The sequence below is a fragment of the Podarcis pityusensis genome (assembly GCF_964106645.2).
Source record: "Podarcis pityusensis genome assembly, chromosome: 1".
NCBI classification, from domain to species: Eukaryota; Metazoa; Chordata; class Lepidosauria; order Squamata; family Lacertidae; genus Podarcis; species Podarcis pityusensis.
The window spans coordinates 37,154,631-37,170,667 of record NC_138028.1 but is presented as its reverse complement, the minus strand read 5'-3'; the positions used below and the strand labels follow the sequence as shown (position 1 = coordinate 37,170,667).

General features: G+C 42.5%; 1 long non-coding RNA gene across 1 annotated transcript in view; it reads right to left on the bottom strand.

Moving 5' to 3' along the window:
• The window catches only part of LOC308462552, a 149,286-nt gene that overhangs the window by 35,629 nt on the left and 97,620 nt on the right, over positions 1-16,037 (bottom strand). Inside the window, exon 3 of the long non-coding RNA XR_013979204.1 lies at positions 5,903-6,015. This is a non-coding gene — a long non-coding RNA (uncharacterized lncRNA). The remainder of the gene's footprint in view (positions 1-5,902; positions 6,016-16,037) is intronic.

Sequence of the window (16,037 nt, the reverse complement as noted above, 5' to 3'; positions counted from 1 at the left end):
TCCACTTCCAGTAAGTTTCACTTTTTAGCTAAAGCGTTGTGTGATTTTCTGTTACTACCACCACCACCAAAAGCCCAGTCTTACTGGAGATATGGAAAAGAAAATGTTGTGATGTGTAGGTCCAGAGGAGTCAAACGTAACAAAAAAGATATTGTGCAGGGCTTAAAGTTTGACAGAAAATGTGTTTTCTTCCTTTGATTGATTGGATAGCTTCCACATGGATGAAATACATGCTGAATTATTTAAAGATAATTACACCGCAGCGCTGTTGCTAAAATATTAAGACACGGTTATCCCATAGGAGGAGTTGTGACAGGCATTGGCACATCAAGTAATGAATAGCTATGGGGTAATGGAGAAAAGCCCCTTCATGGATCACTGCCTTGCCGTGGCGAAGGGGCTTGAATAACTCGGAGAAGCTATGAGCTATGCCGTGCAGGGCCACCCAAGATGGACAGGTCATAGTGGAGAGTTTTGACCAAACGTGATCCACCTGGAGCAGGAACCGGCAAGCCACTCCAGTATCCCTGCCAAGAAAACTCCATGGACAAAGACAAAAGCCACATAAAAGTTATGACGCTGGAAGATGAGCCCCTCAGGTCGGAAGGCGTCCAACATGCTACTGAGGAAGAGCGGAGGACAAGTACAAGTAGATTCAGAGCTGATGAAGCGGCTGGGCCAAAGCCGAAAGGATGCTCAGTTGCGGATATGCCTGGAAGCAAAAGGAAAGTCCAATGCTGTAAAGAAAAATATTGCATAGGAACCTGGAATGTAAGAACCATGAACCTTGGTAAGTTGGATGTGGTCAAAAATGAGATGGCAAGAATAAATGTTGACATCCTGGGCATCAGTGAACTAAAATGGACGGGAATGGGCGAATTCAGTTCGGATAACCATCATATCTACTACTGTGGGCAAGAATCCCATAAAAGAAATGGAGTGGCCCTCATAGTCAACAAAAGAGTGGCAAAAGCTGTATTGGGATGCAATCTCAAAAATGATAGAATGATCTCGATACGAATCCAAGGCAGACCTTTTAACATCACAGTAATCCAAGTTTATGCACCAACCACTGGTGCTGAAGAAACTGAAGTTGACCAATTCTATGAAGACTTACAACACCTTATAGAATTGACAACAAAGAAGGATGTTCTTCTCATTATAGGGTATTGGAATGCTAAAGTAGGGAGTCAAGAGATAAAAGGAACAACTGGCAAGTTTGGCCTTGGAGTTCAAAACGAAGCAGGGCAAAGGCTAATAGAGTTCTGCCAAGAGAACAAGCTGGTCATCACAAACACGCTTTTCCAACAACACAAGAGACGACTGTACACATGGACATCACCTGATGGGCAGCATCGAAATCAGATTGATTATATTCTCTGCAGCCAAAGATGGAGAAGCTCTATACAGTCAGCAAAAACAAGACCTGGAGCGGACTGTGGCTCAGATCATCAGCTTCTTATAGCAAAATTCAAGCTTAAACTGAAGAAAGTAGGGAAAACCACTGGGCCGGTAAGATACAATCTAAGTCAAATCCCTTATGAATACACAGTGGAAGTGAGGAACAGGTTTAAGGATTTAGATTTGGTGGACAGAGTGCCTGAAGAACTATGGATGGAGGCTCGTAACATTATACAGGAGGCAGCAACTAAAACCATCCCAATGAAAAGGAAATGCAAGAAAGCAAAGTGGCTGTCCAACGAGGCCTTACAAATAGCGGAGGAGAGAAGGCAAGCAAAATGCGAGGGAGATAGTGAAAGATACAGGAAATTGAATGCAGATTTCCAAAAAATAGCAAGTAGAGACAAGAAGGCCTTCTTAAATGAGCAATGCAAAGAAATAGAGGAAAACAACAGAATGGGAAGAACCAGAGATCTGTTCAAGAAAATTGGAGATATGAAAGGGACATTTCGTACAAAGATTACCATAATAAAGGACAAAAGTGGTAAGGACCTAACAGAAGCAGAAGACATCAAGAAGAGGTGGCAAGAATACACAGAGGAACTATACCAGAAAGAAATGGATGGCTCGTACACCCCAGGTAGTGTGGTTGCTGACCTTGAGCCAGACATCCTGGAGAGTGAAGTCAAATGGGCCTTAGAAAGCACTGCAAATAACAAGGCCAGTGGAAGTGATGGTATTCCAGCTGAACTACTTAAAATTTTAAAAGATGATGCTGTTAAGGTGCTACACTCAATATGCCAGCAAGTTTGGAAAACTCAGCAGTGGCTAGAGGATTGGAGAAGAACAGTCTACATCCCAATCCCAAAGAAGGGCAGTGCCAAAGAATGTTCCAACTACCACACAATTGCACTCATTTCACACGCTAGCAAGGTTATGCTTAAAATTCTACAAGGAAGGCTCAAGCAGTATATGGACCGAGAACTCCCAGAAGTGCAAGCTGGATTTAGAAGAGGCAGAGGAACCAGAGACCAAATTGCAAACATGCGCTGGATTATGGAGAAAGCTAGAGAGTTCCAGAAAGACATCTACTTTTGCTTCACTGACTATGCAAAAGCCTTTGACTGTGGCGACCACAGCAAACTATGGCAAGTTCTTAAAGAAATGGGAGTGCCTGATCACCTCATCTGTCTCCTGAGAAATCTCTATGTGGGACAAGAAGCTACAGTTAGAACTGGATATGGAACAACTGATTGGTTCAAAATTGGGAAAGGAGTACGGCAAGGCTGTATATTGTCTCCCTGCTTATTTAACTTATATGCAGAATTCATCATGCGAAAGGCTGGGCTGGATGAATCCCAAGGTGGAATTAAGATTGCCGGAAGAAATATCAACAACCTCAGATATGCAGATGACACAACCTTGATGGCAGAAAGTGAGGAGGAATTAAAGAACCTTTTAATGAGGGTGAAAGAGGAGAGCGCAAAATATGGTCTGAAGCTCAACACAAAAAAACGAAGATCATGGCCACTGGTCCCATCACCTCCTGGCAAATAGAAGGGGAAGAAATGGAGGCAGTGAGAGATTTTACTTTCTTGGGCTCCATGATCACTGCAGATGGTGACAGCAGTCACGAAATTAAAAGACGCCTGCTCCTTGGGAGAAAGGCGATGGCAAACCTAGACAGCATCTTAAAAAGCAGAGACATCACCTTGCCAACAAAGGTCCGTATAGTTAAAGCCATGGTTTTCCCAGTAGTGATGTATGGAAGTGAGAGCTGGACCATAAAGAAGGCTGATCGCCGAAGAATTGATGTTTTTGAATTATGGTGCTGGAGGAGTCTCTTGAGAGTCCCGTGGACTGCAAGAAGATCAAACGCATCCATTCTTAAGGAAATCAGCCCTGAGTGCTCACTGGAAGGACAGATCCTGAAGCTGAGGCTCCAATACTTTGGCCACCTCATGAGAAGAGAAGACTCCCTGGAAAAGACCCTGATGTTGGGAAAGATTGAGGGCTCAAGGAGAAGGGGACGACAGAGGATGAGATGGTTGGACAGTGTTCTCGAAGCTACCAGCGTGAGTCTGACCAAACTGCGGGAGGCAGTGGAAGACAGGAGTGCCTGGCGTGCTCTGGTCCATGGGGTCACGAAGAATCGGACACGACTAAACGACTAAACAACAACAATGGAGAAAAGAGCTACCAGAAAATTAAGAAACAGATTTTTTCTAAGGAATTCACATTCAAGGTGGGGTACATAAAATGGTCACTATATATCCATAGAATATTTTCCCCCAGAACTGGGTTCAAATCCCCTCTGACCTTGGTAAATGAGAATTTGAGCTAAAAATTATTTTAAAAGATTAAACTGAAACAATGCCACAATTGGAACAGAATATAAAGTTTGTCAAGGTCTACTTCAAGTATAGTTAAACAGCAAAGAAGGCTAATTGCATAATAACAGACCTTCCCTGATAGCAGTCATAGTTCCATTATCAGTATTCATAGTTCTCTGCATACATATCAGTATAATTTCTACCACTAATCAACATGAAGAAATGTATTAACCTGTTTGAGGACATGCTCAACTGTATTTACATTTTAATTGTTTTTCTTTCCTTCGGTGTGTAAGCTGCCTTGGGAATATGTTTGAAGTGTGACATAAAAATTCTTTAAATGAAGAAATACAAAACTTTGCTTCTCCATCTGATCGAAGCTAGCAACCATCACGTAGATTTTCATAGCCATGGCTAAATTACTATAACTTGTTCTAGGTGATGGCTGCCAGTTCAAGAAGCTTCAGCAGATATGAAATGTGGACTCCCACCTTCTGATCCAAATGAGTTCTCTGGGGCATATTATTGCAATACTCCAACCTATGCAGTAGTTCCCTGTTTATCTTCTGGGCCCAAGACACCAATGAAGAAGATGACTAAGGGCAGGACAGAGATCACAGAGTTCAGTACAGCTAGGACAGGTGAGAATTGCTTTAGTAGTCAAGTGGAGCTGTGTGGTGATGACCACCAACTTGAATGGCTTTTTTAAAAGCATGCAAATTCATGAAGGATAAGGCTGCCAGTGGAACCACAAAATTAATGGTCTTCCTCCACTGTCAGAGACAGCATACCTTTAAATGCCAGCTGTTGGGAATCACAAGTGTGGAGAGGGCTGTTGCACTCAGTTCCTGTAAGAGCATAGGAGCCAACTCCTAGGGACCATGTTCTGATCAGTTATGCTGGGCGAGGCTTACCTGGGCCCCCACAATATTTTATTCAAGATGGCACCCCTGTGTAAAAGTCAGACCTGCACGGAGCAGTTCCAGCTTGGATATACACCATATGCTTTACACATTCACACAAAATCTCTGGTCCAATCCTTGATATCCCTTGGTAAGGATGGGAAGGACTTCTGAGGGTTCTTGCCAGCCAGAGCAGAAAATCCTGAGCTCAGTGGAGCAATGGTCTCATTTGGGTTAAGGTAGATTCCTAGTTTGTCTCGTGTTACCATTTGTCTTTTGTCCAAAGCAGAAACATTTTGCCCTGAACTAGCTCTCTCATTTGTTACTCATCCTGGGAAACAAAGAAGACAGTTTATTTTTCTGCTGCTGTTGCCTATCTTTTTCTGCACAATGTCCACAACACATTTGCATCACAATCACACTGGGAATGGGAGAGGCATAGGAATAAGGTGAGAAAGTGCTATTTGGGCCAAATAGTCAGCTTTCATTCCCTTGCCATGTCAAGCATTGCATCGCTGCAATTTTTTCTCCCAACCTGTTGCGTTGAACTTAATTATCTGATATTTGCTCTTGTCTCCTGATAAAATGTGAGATGGCCTGATGAAATGTGACATTCTTGTCGGTTTTTGTTAGAAGTGAGTAGGAACGGACAAATATCCATGTAAGTCTGGATGTATTATACATTATTGATGCCTCAAAGTATTCAGAGTAATGACCTATCCCTAAATGAAGCAACAGCAGTTGAAGACCAGGAGTTATCTCATCACCAAGGGGGCGGGGGAATATCCTGGTTTAGGAACAATGCTCTTGCGAAGGTCTTTGTAAATCTTTTATTGTCTCCTGCTTCCCTCTTGGGGGGGTGGGGAGCAATGTCTCGCTAAGCTGAAAACACTACTTTACTTTACAGTGGCTTTCCCAACCCTACCTGAAGATGACAGGGATTGAACATGGAACCTTCTGCTTGCAAGGAAGGCAGACACTCTATCACTGAGCTATGGCCTTTCCCCATTTTGGTTTCTTTAATGTGGGATTCTCCAAGAGGCAGTTAGATTGTCGGAGCATGCCTTCTCTTTCAGATGCATGCTTGTCCTATTAATTTACTCAAGCCTTTCCTCAAAGATATTTTTACTTATTCTTCATTTATCATTGTTCACTGGTGTTGCTCTGTTATTTTCACTGTTATATTTCTGGTGCTTGTTTTATGTTTTTCTGTACATTGGTCTGATATTTTATAACGTGAGCAGCATATAAATCTTTCACACATACCCCAGACTAGTAGCTCGGAATTCCATCATCTCCATCTAACATTTTAAGTTTGCATAATATGGAGATCAACTGCAAGGCCTCCATCAGTTCTTGAATGTGTTTTCAGTGGAAGGCTGAATAAGAGCAAGACAGCACCATGTAGCATGGCTATTTCCCTCCTTAATATAGCCATATATCAGAAGAGTCATATTGCCTAGTTCGACCTGATAATATGACAGTCATATTGGCAATCTTCACGTGACAATCTACTCAGCCTTGTTAAAATCGAAAAAAGGGGGTGTTTTTTTAAGACAAGCAGAAGCCCAGAGGCATCTCAGGGGCTGAATCTCAAACTGTCCTAAACTGACAACCAATTCTGCCTGTTGGGACTCATCTACATTGATGGTTTTACTACGCTTTGAGAGCATTTGGGAATGGTTTCAACATGTAGAGGGCAAACGACGTTCAGCTATAACGCTAGCAATGAGTTATAACCTTTTATTTTAGAAATCTTTGTTTTGTAGCGTTTTATCATTTTTTTTGCACTCAGACGCTGACCACTGTCCAATGGTATTTGAGGGGCAGTGTCTCCTCCCACCTTTTGCTTCCTCCGTCCTAGCCTTTAGTTCCTTCTTCTGATTTCTCTTTTAGAGTTGTGTCTCTTTTCTGCCTTTTTATTTCATGGAGCTGGGATCCTGTGCAATTGTCAGGGTGCCTAAGCATTGATGCTTTTGAATTATGGTGCTGGAGGAGACTCTTGAGAGTCCCATGGACTGCAAGAAGATCAAACCTATCCATTCTGAAGGAAATCAGCCCTGAGTGCCCACTGGAAGGACAGATCCTGAAGCTGAGGCTCCAATACTTTGGCCACCTCATGAGAAGAGAAGTCTCCCTGGAAAAGACCCTGATGTTGGGAAAGACTGAGGGCACAAGGAGAAGGGGACGACAGAGGATGAGATGATTGGACAGTGTTCTCGAAGCTACCAGCGTGAGTTTGACCAAACTGTGGGAGGCAGTAGAAGACAGGAGTGGCTGGCGTGCTCTGGTCCATGGGGTCACGAAGAGTCAGACACGACTAAACGACTAAACAACAACAATGTTTTGGAATTCAAAGTGTAATTTTAAAAAGTATATAAGAACCAAAATAAGCTATTCGGGCACCATTGGGGGGGTATTTCCAATCCTGATATGGTGGCTTTCTTATACTTTGAATTAAATCCCAATAGTTCAAAGGGATTCATGGATTGGGGATTTCAATCTTATGTGGAATCAGCCTTTCTTCAGGATTCTGTCTTAAATGTTGAGGTGAGAACTTAATTTCATTTGAAGAACAACTAGACTTGAATAATATGCCTCCAAAAAATATAAAGGATGATATCTTACAAATGGACCCCAATTAAATTTTCTGCTCATCATCACATCACTATGTATGCTTTTCTGTATGGTTTGGGCGGGTGGAAGCTTAAATAGGTTACTTATTTTATTTTTGTATCTTAAAATGTTATTCTGTTTTAAATAGCCAAAAAAATAATAAAAGAGCAAACGCTCCTCTGTCAATTTCATTGCAACAAATGTAGAAAATTTGTAAAATGTACCTTCATTTAACAAGTATGTAGTCAACAAAGGATTTGTTAAAATATGCAAGGCAAGGGCATAATCAGAATTCATTTCAAGTGGATACTAGAATTCTAGGCTGAGATTTTCTTGTTAGTGTCAGAGATAAAAAGGATTAATTAATGAAGCCTGTGCTAAAAAGATAAAGGACAGTTGGATTTTTGATAATTTTCTTGGAATCGAGAGCAAGAGAAGCACAGCATAACCTGGATTTCCGTGTTACCATGTCCCTGTTTGAAAATGTATGGAACTGCAAATAAAAGAAGCACAAAATGAGCTGCTTTGGAGACATTTTCTTTTTTATATATAAATGGGTTAACGACCAAGATAGTTAAAACTGAAAATAAACATTGTGATCCCAAGCATACTTAATTTGAAGCAAGTCCTAATTAAAAATGTGGGAGATCGAATTTTATGTTTCAAGGATTTGGCTATCTTTTTTCTGAATTCATTGCACCATTCATGCACTACCTGAATAAAAGATCACTTTGAAGCTGAATGTTTAAAATACACTGTGCACCAAGCCCACTGATAAGCCACATGCACAGATAAAATTACATCAGGCCTCCACAAGCTGAGAGCCACCAAACTGAATGCAGCCCACACGTCATACATGGTAGTTCATTAGGTTCATGTTATGCCTCTTTTGTACTTAGACACAGCTTCAAACCATGGAGATGAGCAAGCTTCTGCCCACACCAGTCAGAATGCCCACTCCAAACAAAAACAGGTCTGCTTGTTTTCTGAGCTAATTTGACCTTTGTAAATCATCTCTCACCAGCCTACCACCTGGATCCTCAAACTCTAGCCCCATTTTCCCAGGGCCATCAAAACTTTTCATCCTGGTGTTTGCAATAAATAAGCCAGAGTGGGGGAGGATGAGGGAGAAATCATATCTCCCTCTTACTTATGTGCAGCATCACAACCACCAATATCCAGACAGGCAAGATTGTGCTGAAAGGGAATGGAGGGACTGGATGAATAAACCCAGAATTCTTCTCTGGCTCAGATTTTAATTTGAGCCAAAGAAGAATTTGGACACTTGAAATAATTGCCTCTTCTTTTAGACAGGCCTTACATGCCTTACAAGTGCACGAAGCCTATTTATGGGCCTAATCCCAGAGAATGAAAATTGGCATCTCTGACAATAGGATCCTTTACCATAGGGCTAGAAAACTGGGGTGTCCTTTTGGATGCATAGAATTGAGTGAAAGGAAAGAAGATTATGTTATAAACTAGGACTTCAGAAAACTTCAGTGGCTCTATAATATATCTCTCCTTAGTCTGCATCTGCAACCGTGTGATCAGGATGTTCTTTTATCAAGTGCCCTTTCCTCATCCTTATGTGAGATTAAGAGTAGGTTTTCAGGGATGGATGCAATATATTCACCAATTGTGTCTTAAATCCATAGCGCTTATGTTCCATTGCTCTAATATTTCTCACAGAACTCTAGTCAGGTCATTCTGCTATCTTCTGGGTTTGTTTTTGTGGTGCTGATTCTTCCTTGTTCAGCTAGTTCCATTCCAAAATGCTTGTCCTCATCACACACATACCAATACCTACAAGTTATGTGCAGTGTTAGCAGCACTATTTGTTTGGAAGCTTCGAAGACACCGTGGAACTGAAGACCTTCACCTTGGGACAGGGGGGAAGCATTCCTTTGCTTTGCTTTGCTTTGAGCATTGTGTACACAGAAACCAGCAGTAACCAATAGCATGATTGGCTAACTGTGATCTATCTCTTCCATGCACAGACTGTCACCGCAAGATGCTTGAGCCCCAGCTATTTCTCAAGAACATAGTCAGGTCAGACCATTGGTCCATCTAGTTCAGTGGGACTTGCCAGGGGTGGGGAACCTCAAGCCAGCCCTCTAGGCTTCTCTGTATGGTCCTTGGGATATATGACCCATTGATTCATATATCAGTTTGAGCAGTATGAACTAGCTTGTTCCTGATGGGATACTGCCGGGGAGACGGGGGCATCAGGCAGGCCCCCAGCTGGCTCCGGACGATCACCGATTTCCCATGGAACAGCATCAGTCAGTTAGCGACATGAGCCTCAGATACGCTTAGAGACCCGTGCACGCTCTGTCAGCAGAGTGTGTAAATCTCCACACAGCAGATGAGGCAGCCAGAGGCAGATGCAAGCATTATATACAACATTTATTCAGCATAGTCCAGGATCAAAGGAAAACACGTCTGCGTCCCTTCGTCTCCGGAAAAACAGCAGTAACAAAAAGGCAACATACAACAGAAGTTCCCAGCAGACTGTGCTGGGAGTAAACAGGCATGTGATACACAAATGTCATGCCTGTACCTTTTTGAGGTGGAATGGAACTATATCCTAACATCTCCTCATAAAAATGCAAGCAGAATCTAACTTCTCCCACATCTCCCTGGCCACAATCCTACACACACTTCCCTGGAAGTTAATCCCATTGGGCTAAGAGAGGTGTAACATCTGAGTATTGAAATGTTTCAGGGACAGATCCCAGGTGGGGTGGGTGGTTTCCTGTTCAGCACAGGTGGTATCAGGCTTATCTGGGGGCCACAAATCAGGGCTATGGGATGGATTGGAGGGTCTGCACTCAAATTATCCCCAAATTGATTCTAAAAATTGAGAAACTGGTCATGATTTTCTTTTAAAAATAAAATAAATGATGAGTAAATCACAGCTGCCTAACTTCTAAAACATCAAGTTGAGAAATACAGATTAATTGGAATAAAAGACCAAGCTGATACGGAACAGTGAATCCTCATTATTCATTTTTTAAATAAACTTATTTGGGCTTCATGAAATGAAAGTAGTTTGAATTCCTCATTCAAATAAAATACTAATTCCTCAAACAGCTATAATCAATAGGGGACAGACTTGCTTCAAGTAGTTGATGAGTGAGTCTGACAAATCATATTAGTCTTAACTAGATAGTGTTCTGTGAGTTTCTATTCCGCCACAGCTAATGCTCTTGATAAATTTATATACTTATCCACAGCTTTCAGGGCTAAAGTGTGTTTTAATGAATGCCTACTGAAACCAATAAATCTATTTCACCTAATTGTGCCATGGATTTCATTTATAAGCTAATTGTATTTATTCATCCTGATTCTGCCTGCACAAACACCTTGGCTCTTCTGTTTCCTCTTATCTATCAGTTGACCTCTTCCTTCCTATTTCTTGGAAGATCAGAAGAGTTCTGGGTCAATGCTTTCCACAAAGAGTGCAGCTGAGAGACAGAAATATATTTAGTGAGTCACTCTGTCCATTAATAACTCAATGCTCCATGAGTTTTGTCTTCAACCGGTATGCTGAAATGCTAACAGGTTTAAGTCAGTACCTAGTGGATGATAAACAGAGCAAGCAGGGGTTAGGCAATGTAGCTCAGATACCTATATGGAAGGTGTGCATACAGGCCAAAGCACACTTAGTTAGGGGCAATGATATTGCTCATTGGTCAAGCATCCATATTGTATGCAGAAGGTCCCATGTTCAATTTTCAGCAACTCCAAGTAGGGCTGAGAGCGACCCCTGCCTCAAACCCTGGTTAGCCTCTGCCACTGTAGGCAATGTTGAGCTAGATGGACCATTGGTCTGATTCCGTATAAAGCAACTTCCCATGTTCCTAAGCTGCATCAATCAAGAGGATGCTCTCAATTAATTTTAAAGTTCATTATGGGGAGCAAGAAAGCAGCCTCTAAAGCCCATTCTACAAGAAGAAGAAGAACATCATAGTGTTGGGAGGGAACCCATAGGTCATCGTCCACCTCCCTGTAAATACAGAAAATCTGCTGCTACATCATCCAATAGCTGGCCATGTAGCCTTTGCTTAAAGCCTCTCATAAAGGTGTGACCATCACTTTCCAAGGCAATCTGTCCCACTGCCAAGCAGCTCATGCAATCAGGAAGTTCTTCCAAAGCTTAGGCATCCCACCCAACCCTGACCCCACTTTGTAATTTCAACTTGTTAGTTTGGGTCCTATTGTACTATCCCACAGGTTTGAAAAGAGTACTCACTGTGCAAGGAAACATTGCAACGGGTCTGCCCTAATACCAGGAAGCTGCAGAGACTCATTACATAGGCAAGGGTGGAATTCAGTGTTACATTAATACACTTGTTCTGTCACTGCAAGCATTTGTGTTCGCTGGATGAAACTATCTCTCCTCTTCTTCCCCCATGTACTTTTCTGGGGGTTCTCAACCCCCCCCCCGAGCAAACTGGGGGTCATTTAAGGGGACGAGAAGAGAGGAAGCCTCATTTCACTAGTGGGACTTGTTGCACTGGCTCCCGGAAGCTTCCCTCCCTAAGCTTCCAACAAGTTTTTATGGGTATGTTCGTAGCAAAAGGAAGAACAAAGAAACAGTGGGGTCACTCAGAGGAGAAGATGGTGAAATGCATACAGGGGACACAGAAAGGGCTGAACTCCTCAATGCCTTCTTTGCCTCAGTCTTCTCCGATAAAGAAAACAATGCCCGACCTGAAGAATTTGGAGCAAATGATTCAGCAAAGGAGCAAATGATTCAGCAAAGGAAACGCAGCCCAGAATAACTAAGGAGATAGTACAAGAATACTTGGCTAGTTTAGATGTATTCAAGTCTCCAGGGCCAGATGAACTGCATCCAAGAGTATTAAAAGAACTGGCAGATGTGATCTCAGAACCACTGGCAGTCATCTTTGAGAATTCCTGGAGAACAGGCGAAGTCCCGGCAGACTGGAGGAGGGCAAATGTTGTCCCTATTTTCAAAAAGGGGAAAAGAGAGGACCCAAATAATTACCGCCCAGTCAGTCTGACATCAATACCAGGGAAGATTCTGGAGCAGATCATTAAGCAAACAGTCTGTGAGCACCTAGAAAGGAATGCTGTGATCACCAATAGTCAGCATGGATTTCTGAAAAATAAGTCATGTCAGACTAACCTGATCTCGTTTTTTGACAGAATTACAAGCCTGGTAGATGAAGGGAACGCAGTGGATGTAGCCTACCTTGATTTCAGCAAGGCATTTGACAAGGTGCCCCATGATATTCTTGTAAAGAAACTGGTAAAATGCGGTCTTGACTATGCTACCACTCAGTGGATTTGTAACTGGCTGACTGACCGAACCCAAAGGGTGCTCATCAATGGTTCCTCTTCATCCTGGAGAAGAGTGACTAGTGGGGTGCCACAGGGTTCTGTCTTGGGCCCGGTCTTATTCAACATCTTTATCAACGACTTGGATGATGGACTCAAGGGCATCCTGATCAAATTTGCAGATGACACCAAACTGGGAGGGGTGGCTAACACCCCAGAGGACAGGATCACACTTCAAAACGACCTTGACAGATTAGAGAACTGGGCCAAAACAAACAAGATGAATTTTAACAGGGAGAAATGTAAAGTATTGCACTTGGGGGAAAAAAATGAGAGGCACAAATACAAGATGGGGGACACCTGGCTTGAGAGCAGTACATGTGAAAAGGATCTAGGAGTCTTGGTTGACCACAAACTTGACATGAGCCAACAGTGTGACGCGGCAGCTAAAAAAGCCAATGCAATTCTGGGCTGCATCAATAGGAGTATAGCATCTAGATCAAGGGAAGTAATAGTGCCACTGTATTCTGCTCTGGTCAGACCTCACCTGGAGTACTGTGTCCAGTTCTGGGCACCACAGTTCAAGAAGGACACTGACAAACTGGAACGTGTCCAGAGGAGGGCAACCAAAATGGTCAAAGGCCTGGAAACAATGCCTTATGAGGAACGGCTAAGGGAGCTGGGCATGTTTAGCCTGGAGAAGAGGAGGTTAAGGGGTGATATGATAGCCATGTTCAAATATATAAAAGGATGTCACATAGAGGAGGGAGAAAGGTTGTTTTCTGCTGCTCCAGAGAAGCGGACACGGAGCAATGGATCCAAACTACAAGAAAGAAGATTCCACCTAAACATTAGGAAGAACTTCCTGACAGTAAGAGCTGTTCGACAGTGGAATTTGCTGCCAAGGAGTGTGGTGGAGTCTCCTTCTTTGGAGGTCTTTAAGCAGAGGCTTGACAACCATATGTCAGGAGTGCTCTGATGGTGTTTCCTGCTTGGCAGGGGGTTGGACTCGATGGCCCTTGTGGTCTCTTCCAACTCTATGATTCTATGATTTGATTCTAAGTTCCCACAGAGCTATGGAGGAACCACACTCAGAGAACAAAGGGGAGTTTTTATTACACAATAAGCATGTCTGTTAGAGTTGGGCCACACTTGCTACACCTACCTTTTGGAGCAACAGAAACAAATTTGCTCCACTGTCTAGGTGACAACCTTTCAAATATGTGAAAATGCATGTGAAGGGGTTGAGGGAAACTGCAGGAAAGAAGGCTTATAACAAACTCCTCAAACTCCACATAGAACTTTTCTCAGTAAGTTGTTCTTGAGCAACTTGAAGTTTACAGAAAGTGTGAGATGCCTGCCCAAAGAATGTTGATCAATAGGTTCCAAACAGATAGTAACTTAAGTCTGACAGCCATATATATTATTAGATTGAACCTTGCAGCAGAAATCCATATATCCAGCAGGTTCATTGAGGGTAAATGATGGAATGATTATAGGTGTATACAAAAGAGAGGGAGGGAGGGAAGACCAGGGCTACCCGCCAGGATGACATACATTATACTAGATAGATAAGGCGCGAAACCATGGAGGAATAATTGATTTGTCTGATGGCATGCAGTGACTTACCTGTAGCCTCTTTATTGTAGTGCCAAATAAATAATGAGTTTTTGTGGTCCAGGATATGGGTCCTTTCCAGTCACTTCTCCATTTTTAATTTAAGGACAGATCCTAAACTAGAGTAAATCAGTAGAGGCTTCGGTAAAGTGATTGAGTTATGTTGATTTACCCCTCCAGGGAAGATCTGGCTCTTAGACTACAGCAAGTGAAGCAATTAGTGTAAGTTGAGTAATCAATATGGGAACAAAGCAACTCTGGCATTAGCTTCGCCTTAATGTTGTGTCAGCACTTTGAGTGTAAAACTTAACTCTCTTTCCTGCAGGGCTTACAACTTGTCTTTAAAATCTGTTCTCAGATTTTTCAGTCTTCATCCACGTTCTCAATATAGCTTTCTGAATGATGAAGTCTGGAATGATCAAGCAACCCAAGTCTCCTGCATAAGGTGGCATGAGGGGTGAGGGTGGGGCCTGGTGGACAGGAGGTTACTAAAGCAGATGCTACAGGAGCCTCCCTTGACTGCTACCAGAAAATAATGTGTTCCTTAGCCCTTTCCCCTAGTAGCTACCTAAACTATGCAATTTCCTCTAATTTCTGGTGGTTAGTAATTTGGTTAGTAATATTAGTACTTTAAAGAAGGCTGATCACTGAAGAATTGATGTTTTTGAATTATGGTGCTGGAGGAGACTCTTGAGAGTCCCATGGACTGCAAGAAGATCAAATCTATCCATTCTGAAGGAAATCAGCCCTGAGTGCTCACTGGAAGGCCAGATCGTGAAGCTGAGGCTCCAATATTTTGGCCACCTCATGAGAAGAGAAGACTCCCTGGAAAAGACCCTGATGTTGGGAAAGATGGAGGGCACAAGGAGAAGGGGATGACAGAGGACAAGATGGCTGGACAGTGTTCTCGAAGCTACCAACATGAGTTTGACCAAACTGTGGGAGGCAGTGGAAGACAGGAGTGCCTGGCATCATGCTCTGGTCCATGGGGTCATGAAGAGTTAGACACGACTAAACAACAACAACAGTAATTTGAGGTAGGTGGGGGGGTGTACAGACGTAAATAAGAATGTGTTTTCCCCATTTAAAGGAAGATTCCATTCCCAAAGATCTGATACTTCTGTCTATTGTGATAATTAGAATCATTTTCAGTTTCAAGGCTCTCTTTCACCACATAAGCACATAACCACAAGAAAAACAACTATTTGTTCACTCCAAGATTTCTTGAGGAATAAATGAAAGAAATGCATGATGTAGGTGTCTTGGCTGGCATAAGGCCAAGGAACTCATAAAGCCTTTTCAAATGTGCATTGGTTTTCATCCAAGGAGAAAGATGGTATCTCATAACATTTTGTGCTGTAGATTTACAGGCAAATATCCAATGTTACTGACTGCTTGGGGCAGAATTAGGTAGCTTTTTATGCAAGCAGAGGACAGCTGGCAGAATTTTTTTAAAAAATAGCCACTGGTTGGTGCCTCTGTTATTTGTGGCAACTGTGCACATATCGTGAAAGTAATAGGATGTCAGATGCACACCCTAAGTTACCACTCACTATCTGTTAGGTTATTGTCTCTACCCTTATACAGTGTTCACCTCTCACTTGTCAAGGGATGTGACTTGTTGACATATAGGAGATGAACACTTCCCATACAATTTTGGTACAGAGAGCCTTTCTGGCTGACTCCAGAGTTGAAAATTTCAGGCACAACAGTGTAGATCCAGTTTTAATGTTACTTTAAGAACATTGAAGGAAGTGCCATGAATGGCCCATATTCCATCCGGTCCTTCCTTCATCCTATTCCTTCCTTCATCCACCAATAGAAGCCAGGAATAGAGTTTCATTCAATGTTAAGTGAGTAA